This window comes from Hylobates moloch, unplaced genomic scaffold (assembly GCF_009828535.3).
Source record: "Hylobates moloch isolate HMO894 unplaced genomic scaffold, HMol_V3 SCAFFOLD_4, whole genome shotgun sequence".
Lineage (NCBI taxonomy): Eukaryota > Metazoa > Chordata > Mammalia > Primates > Hylobatidae > Hylobates > Hylobates moloch.
The window spans coordinates 161594833-161610298 of record NW_026652279.1 but is presented as its reverse complement, the minus strand read 5'-3'; the positions used below and the strand labels follow the sequence as shown (position 1 = coordinate 161610298).

The window sequence follows — 15466 nt, the reverse complement described above, 5'->3', positions numbered from 1 at the left end:
TCCTTGGTAGTTTAAGAAAGAGGAGAAAAAGAACGTCGAGGAAACAAACTTGAAAACCATCCTAAGCAAAATACTAAAGAGCTTAAGTTTTGTCTGTGTGTCAAGAACTGTGAAGGGTGTGAAATTTGACCCTATTTAGAACCTAACAAGTTATTCCGCCACTATTTCATGGAGGCTGGTAGAAGACACAAAATTTCCGGGTCAGCGACAAAGGAGAGTTTTTACTCAAAGCAGTAGCAGGAATTGGAATATTGACATTTTAAGTCAGCTCCCCAAGCTCCAAATCCCACAGGGTGATGTGAAGAGGGCCAGATACCACTTGCAAGTGTAGTGGGTTGTTCCTTGAGAAGAATGCTGAGTTTAGGGAATCCGAATGAGCAATAAGCATGCCTGCCCTCTGTTCCACAGGGAGACACCGTCTCTCTTTTCCAAGACTGTTCACCATAAAAACATCCTTGAAAAAGATAATCAGAAACAAAGAGTAGGCTGGGTGCGGTGGCTCACGCCTGTAATCCCAGCACTTTGGGAGCTGAGGTGGGCGGATCACCTGAGGTCAGGAATTCAAAACCAGCCTGGCCCACATGGTAAAACCCTGTCTCTACTAAAAATACAAAAATTATCTGGGCATGGTGGTAGGTGCCTGTAATCCCAGCTACTTGAGAGGCTGAGGCAGGGGAATCTCTTGAACCCGGGAGGCAGAGGTTGCAGCGAGCTGAGATCACACCACTGCACTCCAGCCTGGGTGACAGAGCAAAACTCTGTCTCAAAAAAAAAGAAAAAAGAAAAAAAGAAATATGACTTAGAAGGTGGAAATATCTTTCCTGTGCACTTTAATATGGTAGCTTCTAGCCAATTAAATGTAAATTAACTAAAATTAGAAACATTTAAGATTTTTCCATTGCATTAGCCATATTTCAAGTACCCAGTAGCCACATGTGCTTATTGGATACCACATTGGACAGCACAGATATGGAACATTTCTACCATCACAAAAAGTTATTCTGGTTAGCCCTAAATATAATTCAGTCAGTCAGCCACAAAAATGGAAATATAGATACAATTCGGCTATCCAACCATGTTTATTTAATTCTTCCATATGCCAGGGGAAAAAATGTTATATTGACTTTGTGCCCTATAGTCTTAAAGTCTACAGTAAAGTAAGGAAGACAGACCTTATTAAAATAATAAATAAATACAATAGTTAAACAAGTTATTGCAATTAAAGGAGACCTGACTTAGTATGGAAGATCTGAAATAGGTTTCCTGGAATAAGAGATATTTAAGATCAGACTTTAGTTAGGTTAAAAAAATATGTAAAGGAAGGAAGGAAGACTTTTCCAGGGAGTTGAAACATCATCAACATGTAGTGGCTGAAACAGTAGCATATTTCAGAAATTAAGAAAACTCAGGATAAGTGAATGCTAGATGTGGTGGAAAATAGTACTAGATGAGGTATGCAGAGACCATAGTCATCTGGGTTTTTGTAGACCCATGTTAAGAACTTTGGACCTAGTTCTAAGGGAACTAGCATATTTCTGAAGGGTTTAAAGCAGGCAAATGATAGAATCAACTTGAGGATGATGAGCGATCTTGATAGAATGATACCTGGTAGTGGGACAGGAATGGATTCTTGAAGGCTATTTCAGAGGATTAGCTCAAAAAGGATGACTGAGCACCTACTTTAAGAAGAAATTTTATTTTTTAAATAAAGGAATTTATTTTTGTTTTGTTTTTCATACATTATTTATGTATTTATTTGTATTTCATACATTATTGTATTTATTGTATTTATTGTATTTATTGTATTGTATTTATTTGTATTTCATACATTATTATGTATTTATTTGTATTTCATACATTATTTCATACATTATTTATGTATTATGTATACATTATTTATGTATTTCATACATTATTTTCATACATTATTACATGGATATATAATAGCTGTAAATATTTATAGGGTACATGTAATATTTTAATATATGCATACAATGTTCAATGATCAAATCTGGGTAACTGGGAAATCCATCACCCCAAACATTTGTCATTCCTTTGTGTTGGGGACATTACAAATCTTCTAGCTATTGTGAAATATATGATAAATTATTGTTAACTGTAGTCATCCTATTGTGCTACTGAACACTAGATTTTATCCCTTCTATCTAACTGTATTTTTGTACCCATTAGGCAAGCCCTACAGAAGAAATGTTAAAATAATACTGACAATAAATTCCTGAAAGATGGATGTAAGTAGGATAAATTTTATAGGGAAAATCAGAGTCCAAAAGAAACTGAAGAAGCTTCAAAGCTGGAGCCAAGGATCCAAACAGTGCAAGGGTCTGGGCCAGCTTCAGGGAAATATTGACAGATCTGTGGCCACTCTCACCTCTATGCTCAACCTTGGGCAGCTATCGCAGTCATTTGATACTTTGCTGGATCCCCCAGCCTAGAAGAGTGTCTGGCAAAGAGTTGTTGCTTGCTGAGTAGGAATGAATGAGTATGTGCATGAGAGCAGAGAGGCAGGCAGGACTCCCAGAAGGAAGAAGGAGCCCCCAAAAGCAAATGACAGACCCTCCAAATAATGCACCATCACCACCTAGGGTGAGCTGAAATGAACCAAGCAGGCAGCAGAACAGAGAATCTCAAAAAAAAAAAGTAGTGGAAATCCAAGAAGCAGCAGACATGTGGGGAAAACCAAACGTGTGAGAAAGTGGAGCTAAACTTATTGAAGAGCGTAATTCTAAAGAAACACAGTTAACGGAGCAAACAGAAGACTGAAATATGTGTAACTCATAACCTCAAAGATTTTGAGATAAGATTATGGCAGGAATCACAGACAAGATGATGGAGGCCTGGTCAGGGGTGATAGCACTGGGCATAGAGAGAAGCTGTTAAGATTCTTAACTATATTTAGAGGCAAAATTGATAGAAATTGGTAATTGATTGAAAATGGAAAGTTACAAAGATGAAGGAGTTATGACTAACTAAGTTTCTGCTTGTGGAATTCGGTGGAATGCAGTGTGTTTGTTGATGCTGGGAGTGCTAGAAAGGCAGATTCCAGAGGGGCTACCATCAATTCAGTTTAAAGAATGTTCACTTGGTTGGCAATGCTATTAGACATCTATGGAGAAACTGAGGGGCTACTGGCTGTGTGTGTTTGGAGCTCAAAAGAAAGGTATGAGCTAGCTGTGAATGAGCAAAATAATCTACCTAGGCCATAACTGAAACCACATGCTTGGGAAGTGAGCTAGGGTGAAACTAGCAGAGGTCACAGCACAAAACCCCTGTTTTTTTTGTTGTTGTTGTTTTTCTTTTTTGAGACGGAGTCTCACCCTGTCGCCCAGGCTGGAGTGCAGTGGTGCAATCTCAGTCCACCACAGCCTCTGCCTCCATGGTTCCAGTGATTCTCCTGCCTCAGTCTGCCGGGTAGCTGGGATTACAAGCATGCCCCACCACACCCAGCTAATTTTTGTATTTTTAGTAGAAACAGGGTTTCACCATGTTGGCCAGGCTGGTCTCAAACTCCTAACCTCAGGTGATCTGCCCGCCTTGGCCTCCCAAAGTGCTGGGATTTCAGGCATGAGCCACCACACCCAGCCAGTTTTCAAAGAAACTGTGGTCAAGGGACAGAGTTGTTCAGGGAGAAAACAGAGGCTCCATGAAAAACTGAGCTGACAGTAAAACTTTTCAATTCTTCATGTTCTATTTTTCTTTGGTGGAGTCCATTGGTTCACATAACACAGACTGTAAAATGGGGATAATAGTACCCGTCCCAAAGAGTTTGATGTGGAAGATGGAAAATGATGTGCGGTGACCACTTAGCTCAGCAGCTGACACACAGGAACTGTTCCATTAATGAGTTACAAACAAATCTGACAGATTTGTATCTGTCAGATTTGATTTGTATAATCAAACAAATCTGACAGAAGGAAAAGTAAAATTTCCCCCAGGTTCTCCCATGATGCTAAATAGGACTGAAGATTATTTTTCTCAATATTTTATTATAGGTTCATTAGGTTTTTGAAAAATATAATTGTAAAAAAAAAGTTTGTTTACTTATGACATGGAAATTTAGTACATACATTCTGTATTATATAGCTTTTGCTTTGAAAGCATAAAAAAACCATGAATTAATCTTGTGTGAAATACGATAAACAGAATATCTGCAACAGCGAATACTCAATCGCATGTCCCACCAATAACTGGTACAAAGTGTACTCTACATCACCTGTCCTTAGGCCACCGCAAGTGCCTCCTCTGTTCTAGATGCGCTCAATAAATGCATCTTTCACTAACCCAACTACAAGCCCAGTTTAACGAAATCACAAGCAACTAGGATTTCCGTTGTTTTTCTGACAACTATTTAGCAGGATCCTCTGATTATACGTAGACTGCATGTTTTTGCTGCAATCAGGACAAACAGAGAAACAGACTCTGGAATCGGGCTCTAAGCATAAAACAGGAAGGTTTCCACAGTGCTGGGAACAGTCAGTCCCATGAACAGCATGATGGAGCCGTTTTCTCACGCCATTTCCATACCACAAAGACAAAAGGACACATTCAAAGGAAAATCAAGAATTCCTGTTGTTTTTTTTTTGAGATGGAGTTTCGCTCTTTCACCCAGGCTGGAGTGAAGTGGTGTGATTTCGGCTCACTGCAACCTCCACCCCCCGGGTTCAAGCGGTTCTCCTGCCCCAATCTCCCAAGTAGCTAGGATTACAGGCACATGCCACCATGCCTGACTAATTTTTGTATTGTTAGTAGAGACACAGTTTCACCATGCTGGGCAGTCTCGAACTCCTGACCTCAGGTGATCCACCCGCCTTGGCTCCCCAAAAGTGCTAGGATTACAGGCATGAGCCACAGGGCCCAGCCAAAAATCAAGAATTCTTTTGAAAGAATGCACAAACCCGCACTGCCATTTTGTCTACTACCTCCAAACGAGGGCCCTGCCTTTTCCAAAACTGGTGTGAAAATAGAAGAAACAGAAAAAGCCAGATGAGATGAACCCTTTCTCTGGGTGAGGAGTCATCTTAGCTGAATTCGGAAGGACACACCAATTAGACTTACAAAAAGAAAAAGCAGCAGCAGAGGGTAACTAGTTTAATTTTTTTAAAAAAAGAAAGTGACTAGATTTTAATTCCCTTACACAAGGTACTTCTTCCTTTTTCATGTTCACACTGGGGTGGTGTGGCCCATCCTGCGTATCCTCCTAGCTGCCCTGCCCTCTGCTTCTTTCTCCTGGAATTCAGTTTATAAACAGAATCAACTTCACCAAGAACTGCTTATCTCCTAGACTACACTATTTCCCACTGGCCTTCTGAATGAAATTGAAATGTAAATCAACTCAGATTTCCTCTTAATATATATGATCATATTAATGAATGTGAAGTCTTGCCCAGGTTACAGTTCTTTCTCCTGGTCATCCAAGCCCTGAGCCTCAACAACAACCTGGCGACAGGTTGGGGACTTGGTTTGCCAGGAGAAAGAACTATAATCTGGACAAGACTTGGTTTGCCCTTAAGCTTGGTTTCCCTCACCTGCCTTCACCCCACACCCATTTTCTCATATCTCCCCCTTCAGAATGACTGATGTCATCCCATGACTTAACAATGTTATTTTTTTTTTTTACTGAAAAGCAGGATGCAGAACAATATGTATAATATGATCCCATTTTCTCTTTCTTTCTTTCTTTCTGATCCCATTTTCTTTCTTTCTCTCTGTCTCTCTCTCTTTCTTTTCGACAGGGTCTTTCTCTGTCACCCAGGCTAGAGGGCAGTGGTGTGATCACAGCTCACTGCAGCCTCAACTCAGTCTGGGCTCAAGCGATCCTCCTGCTTCAGCCTCTGGAGTAGTTGGGACTACAGGCACGTGATACTATGCCCTGTTAATTTTTTTTTCTCTTGTTTTCCCTCTCTTTTGTAGAGACAGGGTCTCCCTATCTTGCCCACACTGGTCTCGAACTCCTGGGCTCAGGCAGTCCTCCTGCCTCAGCCTCCCAAAGTACTGGATGACAGACATGAGCCACCGCATCCAACCAATCCCATTTTCATTTTAAAAAGATTGGAAAAAATATATAATTGTCAGAGACATTTGAATTAGAGTGACTCCATCTTGAATGGGGGCTGGGTACACTAAGGCTGAGACCTATTCAGCTGCATTCCCAGGAGGTCAGGCATTCTTAGCCACAGGATGAGACAGGAGGTCAGCATAAGATATAGGTCAAAGACCTGGCTGATAAAACAGGATGCAGTAAAGAAGCTGGCTGAAACCCACCAAAACCAAGATGGTGACGAAAGTGACCTCTGGTCATCCTCACTGCTCATTATATGCTAATTATAATGCATTAGCATGCTAAAAGACACTCCCACTAGCACCATGACAGTTTACAAATGCCATGGCAACATCAGGAAGTTATCCTATATGGTCTAAAAGGGGAAAGAACCCTCAGTTCCAGGAATTGCCCACCCCTTTCCCAGAAAACTCACGAATAATCCACCCCTTGTTAAGCATATAATCAAGAAATAACTATAAGTATAGTCAGTTGAGCAGCCACTGCTCTGCCTATGAAGTAGCCATTCTTTTATTCCTTTACTTTCTTAATAAACTTGCTCTCACTTTATAGATTCACCTAGAATTCTTTCTTGCATGGGATCCAAGAACCCTCTCTTGGGGTCTGGATCGAGACCCCTTTCTGGTAACATAATTAGATATGCATTAAAAAGGTGGGGCTCTCTGCACATCACTATTTTAGGGGGTGGTAATATGGAAGACTGTCATTTTATCTTTCATATATTTATGATATTTAAACTTTGTATTTATGTATATATCTGTCATCATTAAAATAAAGAGCAATTATTCTAGGACTACCTTCTCTATGACATTTTATCAGATTACTCCTTTCAAACTCCACTCACTCCCATTCCTTGTATAATGCTTGTAACAGCTGGATATTTTTACCACCATTTCTATGTGCACATATATGTATCTGCATATGTTTATACATGTTTCTCATTTTTTTGCCATTTGTACGGCCCTCTCTTCTCCCTTACACTAAAAATCTCCTGAAGGGAAGTTTTACATCAGATAACAGACATGACTGTCCACAACCAATAGACACTCTTCATTGAATAACTAAGATTGAATCTAATCATGAATGAGTCTCATTAGCCCTCGGACTGTCGTAAAATCTGCTTTACTACTCACTTGTTCTTCAGTAGTTGTATATTTTCTCCAAAACGTATATAAAATATATTAAGTTATACCAGCCCCATGAATTCCTGAAAACATTTTCTTTGTCTGCAGCTAAGAACAAAGTTACAAAAGCCAGATTTTTTTTTTTTTTTTTTACCAATAATTTCAGTCATTCCTGACAACTGGTGAAAAACCCAGGACCCTTTCTAAAAGATCAAAAGATGTGGCAATTTAAGCATTGCCATGCTAATGGAAGCTCAGTCGGGGTCAACAGTGATAGACTCCACTTAGCCTTCTTGGACTGGATGAAACAAGATTTTACAGCTTTTTATTAACGCCCGGCTTTTCCAGCCTTGTCTGTGTGTATCAACATCTAACTGTACTTCCAACGATTGGAGACAAACTATCTTTTCTTCTTTCCAAATGAGAATTTGTAGGGGTTTTCTGGTCCCATTTGCCACCAAGTGCACATCAGAAGATGAGTCTCCTAGCAGGAGGTCAGTGACAGCTGAGGAAGAAAGAGGCTCCAGGCCCAGTGGCGGCGCTGGCAGAAGGGCCTTCCCCAACTCGAGTTGCCATGGCAAACCGACTAATGAAAAACGCCTGCATTCTGAATTCATCACTGGAGGGTGATTAGAATGTAAATAATGATGAGATATGTAGGTGATAACATTTTTCTATTAAACGCAATGAAAAGCACATGCCTGTTGGATAGTCACTGGCAGTGGGTGTGGCTACTGTTGATCACACGCAAAAACCCTGAAGCCCTTTACAAAACCTACTGTTTTCCGTCGGATCTTTCTGTAAACCTCCATTATATTGCAGTAGAAATATGCAGCAATTAAAACAAGTTAAAATTTAAATGGATTTTGGGCAAGTAGAGTGAAGTGTGTCATTTTTCTCACTGTAGGGTATGTGCAGTGTCTCTGTTAGCATCTGTTCTCAGTAATTCCTCCAATTCAATTATAACACATTTGGAAACTGCAGAGATATGCAATGCATTATTTGAATCATAATTTATCTTTTTTTTTTTTTTTTTTTTAGCTATTTAGGGCATACATTGCTAACAAAAAGTGAATGTTTTACGTTTCCCTTCCCATCAATAAAATGCCCCCAGCCTCGAACACCACATGGCCCATTGCTGCAACATAGCTCCCTTGCCAAAGCTTTTGCCTTTGAAGCTACTCAGACACCTACCATGAGGATCCTTCTTCCACAGTGGGAACAGTGAGACTAGAATTGTACTTTGGCATGGAGATTAGGTGAGCAGAAGTGACAGAGGCACCAGCACACTAAACAATCCAAACAGAAAGAGCTCAGGGGCCGGGCGCATTGGCTCACACCTGTAATCCCAGCACTTTGGGAGCCCAACGCAGGTGGATCACCTGATGTCAGGAGTTTGAGACCAGCCTGGCCAACATGGTGAAACCCTGTCTCTACTAAAAATACAAAAATTTGCTGGGTGTGGTGGCACATGCCTGTAATCCCAGCTACTCAGGAGACTGAGGCAGGAGAATTGCTTGAATGCAGGAGGCAGATTACAGTGAGCCACAATCGAGCTACTACATTCTAGCCTGGTTGACAGAGCAAGACTCCGTCTGACAAAAAAAAAAAAAAGAGCTCAGGGTTTATGTCTTCCTGCATGAGGTTGTTCAGTAAGTATTTGCTGAGCACCTACTGTCATTGTCATCTGTACATGGACCAGAACTACCTCTGTCACCGAAGTCTTATGTGCAAGGCATAAAGTGGGAGGTACTTTCTTTTTCTAAGAAAGTATAAGTCACTATAGTGACTTATAAGGCACTTTCTTAAATCTTTCACCATTCTTTGTCCAAGACCACACAACAGGTAATAAATCTCATTATATAATTCTGCCTAAGTGTCACAGGGCAGGGGAGCCCCAAAATCGGACCTCCACCCTAGAAGGTTCTTGGCTTCCCCCAAGAAGGAATCTGAGGGTGAGCCAGTGGTAGAGGAAAACAGCTTTGCTGGGGCGGCAGTGTCACAGCTCCGTGACTGCTCCTGCAGAGCGGGGCTACCCCATAGGCCGTGCATTGAGAGTAGCAGCTCAGGGGCAGGTCTGCGGTCACATCCATACCCATTTATAATTACATGCAAATTAAGGGGCAGGTTATTCAGAAATTTCTAGGAGAAGGGTGATAACCTTCGTGTTGTTACCAGGGAATGGGTAAACTGTCATGGCGCTGGTAGGCATGTCAGCCAGTCTTCAATTTGGTCGGGAGTCGAGTCCCACCTACCTCCTATGTACTTATTTTTGATGCCACAAAATAAACTTTACTTTTATTATCTCATTTTATCCAAGACTGCTGCAGTGGGTCACTGCCAGCATTATGCCACATTTGTGACAATTACAAAATGCTACTCTCTGAGTGAACAAATTAGAAAAGCCATCCCATTCTCAGGATTTTAGCCCCACCTGCCCCCTCCACCATTTGCCTTTGAGCATGTGCTGTCTGCACACCACCCGGGGAGGAATGCTGATCCCTCCCAGTGTCACCTACTGTCCCAGGCCTAGGCCACCTCCCCTGGAAGAAGTCATTTCCTGCATCTCCCATGTCTCTGGGGACTGTACTATCCTGACTGCCCTACTCACACCCACATTGGCTGAGCCAATCACTGGACTGCCCATGGCTGCCACATCCCTTTCTTCCTTGGTCCAGAAATATTCCTGGCATCCCAGGTATTTTCTGAAAAGCATCTTAGTTGATTCTTATAATTATTCTCAAGTGTTCTCTTCAATATTCTTCTACTCCTAGTCCAGAGAACCTCTGGATCCCCAAAATGCCTTGAGTTTTAAGAATGGCAGGCCAGGCGCATTGGCTCACACCTCTAATCCCAGCACTTTGGGAGGCTAAGGCAGGTGGATCACGAGGTCAGGAATTCGAGACCTGCCTGACCAACATGGTGAAACCCTGTCTCTACTAAAAATACAAAAATTAGCCGGGCGTAGTGGTGGGCACCTGTAATCCCCGCTACTCGGGAGGCTGAGGCAGGAGAATCACTTGAACCCGAGAGGCGGAGGTTGCAGTGAGCTGGGATCATGCCACCGCACTCCAGCCTGGGCAACAGAGTGAGATGCTGTCTCAAAAAAAAAAAAAAAAAAAAAAAAAAAGAATGTCAGTCACCTTGATTCTTTATGCAGCTTGCAGGATGTCTCCCTTACTCCAATCCTATAGTTCTCCCAACTCTATTGATAGAAGGTAGAGAATCCCATCCCCAAACATGACAGAAGAGTAACACAAAACACATTCAGCACAGACTTAGCCTATTTGCCACAGAATGCCCATTACGCTGAGAGCATGGGCTTGAGAAAATTGGGAGAAGATGGTGGTAGGAGCACATGTCTCAGATCCCCTCTTTAACTCAAACCCAACACCAATCAAGCTGGAAGGGTCTGGAGGGTTCATTTGAGGCCACAGGTCTCATAGCATCCCTGGAGGAGAGGGCAGATGTAGACTCTCTACTGGTTGGCATCTGGGGAAAGCTAAGGAGCCTGTGGCTACAGACAAGGGTGTGCAGCAACTTAAGGCCCTGGGCATACCTGGATTGCTGAGGACCTCAGGCGTCAGAGCCTGTGATTGTTTTCAGGAAAGCTCTTCGTCTGTGTACCTGTGACCCAGTGGCTCTGGACGGGCCTGCCCATTCCTGTTGATCCCAGGAGGACTGAGTTAAATTGTGCAGGTCTGTGGCAGGGGAGGACCATCATCCCCACTACACTCAAGGGGAATTAACAGCATTCCAGTTTTCTCACTGTGGGCTCACCAACTTGCTACTGCTCAGGAGGCCTCAACATCCTGGCCAGTGTGGGGACTAAAGGTACAACCAAGTGAGCAGTTTAAAAAAATACACACTTGTAACTATTTAAGAGGACTCAGTGCCCTCAGAAAGAGAGACAAAGAGACAAAGAGGAAGAGCAGGGTATGGAACAGTTGAATAAGGAGGCTCCCTTTGAGGGACAAATCAGGAAAGACCCAGATGGTAACTTGTGATAGAGAACTAATGAGAACCCCCAAGACGATTTAAGTAGGGCACCAAAAATATGTTCTGGAAGTTTAGGAGAAACAAAAACAAAAAACTTGATGCTATGGACTGAATTGTGTCCCCTCAAAATTCATGTGTTTGGAATCCCCAATGTGATGGTGTTTGGAAATGGGGTCTTGGGAGATCATTAGATTTTGATGAAGTCCTCATAATGGAATTAACCCCCTTAGAAGAAGAGACATCAGAGATCTTGCTGTCTTTCTCCGCCCCCCCCCCCCCCATCTGTCTCTGTCTCTGTGTCTTTCCAGAAAAGAGAGTCCTCACCAGAAATGGCTACTCTGCCACCTTGATCTTGGACTTCCAGCCTTCAGAACTGTGAGAAAACAAATTTCTGTTGTTTAAGCCATGCAGTCTCTGGTATTTTGATATGGCAGCTCATGTGACTAAAATACTCAATAACTTTATTTTAAAATTTGTTGTGAGTTGAAAAAGAAGGTGATCATGGCTGAGAACCAAGTTAATGACCCAAAAGATCAAGAGCTCACAACCAAAAGCAAAAACACAGTAAGACAAAAATCCTAAGGGAAAAGATCAGAGGTTTAAAGGAGGTTTATCCATGCTATCAGGCCATGATATCTCTTACTCGCTGCCTATATGCAAGGATTCAGGATATCTTTTTTTTTTTTTTTTTATACTTTAGGTTTTAGGGTACCTGTGCACAATGTGCAGGTTTGTTACATATGTATCCATGTGCCATGTTGATTTCCTGCACCCATTAGCTCGTCGTTTAGCATTAGGTATATCTCCTAATGCTGTCCCCGCCCCCCCCACCCCCCACCCCACAACAGTACCCGGAATGTGATGTTCCCCTTCCTGTGTCCATGAGTTCTCATTGTTCAATTCCCACCTATGAGTGAGAACATGCGGTGTTTGGTTTTTTGTCCTTGCGATAGTTTACTGAGAATGATGTTTTCCAGTTTCATCCATGTCCCTACAAAGGACACGAACTCATCAAACACCAAAAGCAATGGCAACAAAAGCCAAAATTGACAAATGGGATCTCATTAAACTAAAGAGCTTCTGCACAGCAAAAGAAACTACCATCAGAGTGAACAGGTAACCTACAGAATGGGAGAAAATTTTTGCAACCTACTCATCTGACAAAGGGCTAATATCCAGAATCTACAATGAACTCAAACAAATTTACAAGAAAAAAACAAACAACCCCATCAAAAAGTGGGCAAAGGACATGAACAGACACTTCTCAAAAGAAGACATTTATGCAGCCAGGATATCTTAATATCAGTGTTCCTAGCCAATGAAAATAGAAAACAGTTAACCAAATGTCAATTGACTCAGATCAGACACCTGAAGACAAGAAAAGATCAAGGGAAAGGAAATGGGGGTGAGCAATGAATCTTTCGATCTATAGCTACACCAGATGGACCACAGCAGTGTGTCAGGGATCTACAATGGAATAGTGGAGAAGAATACCTCAAATAGAAGACATATACTTACGGAACTGCAAGAAAAACTTTTTTAACATTATAAAAGGAAATTTCAATATGCATCTTTCAGATTTTTACAAACCAAGCAGAGAAAAATCAATAATGATATAGAGGATTTGAATTATGTAATTGACAAGAACAATAAGCATGGAGAGAGAGCTGCGTTTCCTACAAGCAGAAAATACATCTTTTGTATCCATGTTACAAAAATTGATCATGTGCTTGGCCATAAAGAAAACTTCCCCAAAGCAGAAATTTTAGAAGCCATGTTCTTGGTTCATACTCTAATAAAGGGAAATGAACAGATTTCAAAATTACATTATTAGAATTAAGAAACACTCCCTTGGTTGACCCCCTTATTTAAAATACGTCAAAACTTGTTCATAATTTACCTGGAAATGCATCCAAAAACCAAGCTGGAGTGCAGGATGAGAGAGCTGGATAGTTAGATGCATAGGTGATTCGATAAGTACAGCAAAATGTTCCTTGTAGAATTTAGTGGTGGTGTTCCCTGTATGATTCTTTCAACATTTTTACAGGTTTGAAAACTTTTTATAATAAAATATTGGAAGAAATATATCAAAAACTGAAATAAACAAACATCTACAAGCTATTGAAAGGAAGGTTTCATACCAAAACCACAGCTAAAAATGTATTCAAAATTGTTCTATCCTTAGAGCTTACTGTTTAAAGGAGTCCATTTGTTTTCTCTCTAAAACTCTTTATCAAGTAGCTACTATGTGCCAGGCATTGCTCTAAGGGCTTACATGTATTTACTCATTTAATCTTCACAACCCATTTTTCAGGTGAGGAAACTTAGGCACAGAGAGTGTAGGTAACTTGCCCAAAGTCACACAGCTTGTAAATGACAAAACAAGGCTTTGAGCCAAAGCAGTTCACGTTCAGCATCTACGAACATAATCACTGCATTAGCTTGTCCCTAAGTTTTTCAAATTAGGAAATGAGAATAAAAATCATGCAAAATAAAGTAGGAAGATTGATTTGAAAAGGTAAAAGCTGAAACTGGTTAAATAAAAAAGACAAATTATGAAAGGAATGATAAAAAACTAAAATCTATTAAAGACTTCCACAATAGAAAATTCCTAAAAAGTATAAGAAAGAAGCTAATGTATAATTCTTAGGAATGAATGAGTAGATTTTACTACAGGTATGAAATAGACTAAAATATCAGAAAATGTTAGGGGCACTTTATAATAGTAAATTGGAGTAACAAAAAGCAAATTAGGATTACAAAAAATCAATCTAAGAAGAATATGTGAAAAAAAACCGTTAAGGAGCTTTTTTATTATTATTTTTTAGACAGAGTCTCACTCTGTCACCCAGGCTGGAGTGCAGTGGTGTGATCTCAGTGCAACCTCTGCCTCCCAGGTTCAAGCAATGCTCCTGCCTCAGCCTCCAAAGTAGCTGGGATTATAGGCACCTGCCACCATGCCCAGCTATATTTTTGTAGTTTCTTTCACCATGTTGGCCAGGCTGGTCTCGAACTCCTGACCTCAAGTGATCCGCCCACCTCGGCCTCCCAAAGTGCTGGGATTACAGGAGCAAACCACTGCACTCAGTCCTAGAGCTACTATTTTAAAAGACACTTGGCTCATTTGGTTTTATTTCCCCTCTCAAACTTTTGAATATGAGAAACTTATTTTTGGCTTCCTCTAGACCTTAGAAAAAGATGCAAAATGTTTTTAATATAATTGTGAGTTCCAGATAAGTACGCAGGTGTTATTTCAGAGTGGACAAAACCTGTAAACTCTACATATGTGTATATATGTTGTTCAAGCATTAAGAGAACTATGGAAGGTTGTAAACCAGGTCATTAATGTTGTTTATTTCAAGAGGATGAAAATTGAGTGGATTGAAGTTTAAAGAATGAGCTTTCTCTTCCCTCTCATTCAGTTCGTCTGGGGGTATGAAAGGAGAAATCACAGAGACACTCCAAGCCCCTTCTGCTTCTGCCATGCCAGTGCCACTACCGCCATGGGCCTCACCATCTCCTCTTTCTTCTCCCACCTCTTTGACAAGAAGCAGATGCACATTTTGATGGTTGGATTGGATGCTGCTGGCAAGACAACCACTCCGTATGAACTGAAGTTAGGGGAGATAGTCACCACCATTCCTACCATTGGCTGCAATGTGGAAGGAGTAGACTATAAAAACATTTGTTTCACAGTATGGGATGCTGGTGGTCAAGATAGAATTAGGCCTCTCCGGAAGTATTACTTCCCAAATACCCAACATCTTATATTTGTGGTAGATAGCAATAATCGTGAAAGAATTAAGGAGGTAGCAGGTGAGCTGCAGAAATTGCTTCTGGTAGATGAGTTGAGAGAGGCAGTGCTGCTGCTTTTTGAGAACCACAGGATCTGCCAAATGCTCTTCGATCTCTTCCTAACAGGACATGATCTGTTCAAGCCACGTGCATAACACAAGGAACTGGTCTGTATGAGAGACTTGACCAGCTGTCAAAGGAGTTTTCAAAATGTTAAATGAAACTAGATATCTAACCAAAGACATTTTGATAAAACTGATCTAGGCTTGATCTTGGACTTACAATAAAATTAGTTTGTATCCTGGTTATTAAACAATATCTGGGACTGGTTTGAGCAGAATATTAAACTTATTTTATTGCCAATTATTGTTTACCAAGTATAATGTTGCTATTTAGCAATGTGCTTGGTTTTAAAGAAATGCTCCTTGGGGAACAAAAGAGTCCTCTTTTAATTTTACTTCCCATAAGCCTA

At 41.0% G+C, this 15466-nt stretch overlaps 1 pseudogene; it reads left to right on the top strand.

Moving 5' to 3' along the window:
• Window positions 1-14702: 14702 nt before the first annotated feature.
• LOC116467524 (ADP-ribosylation factor 4-like) lies at window positions 14703-15211 on the top strand (annotated as a pseudogene).
• The last annotated feature ends 255 nt before the right edge of the window (window positions 15212-15466 follow it).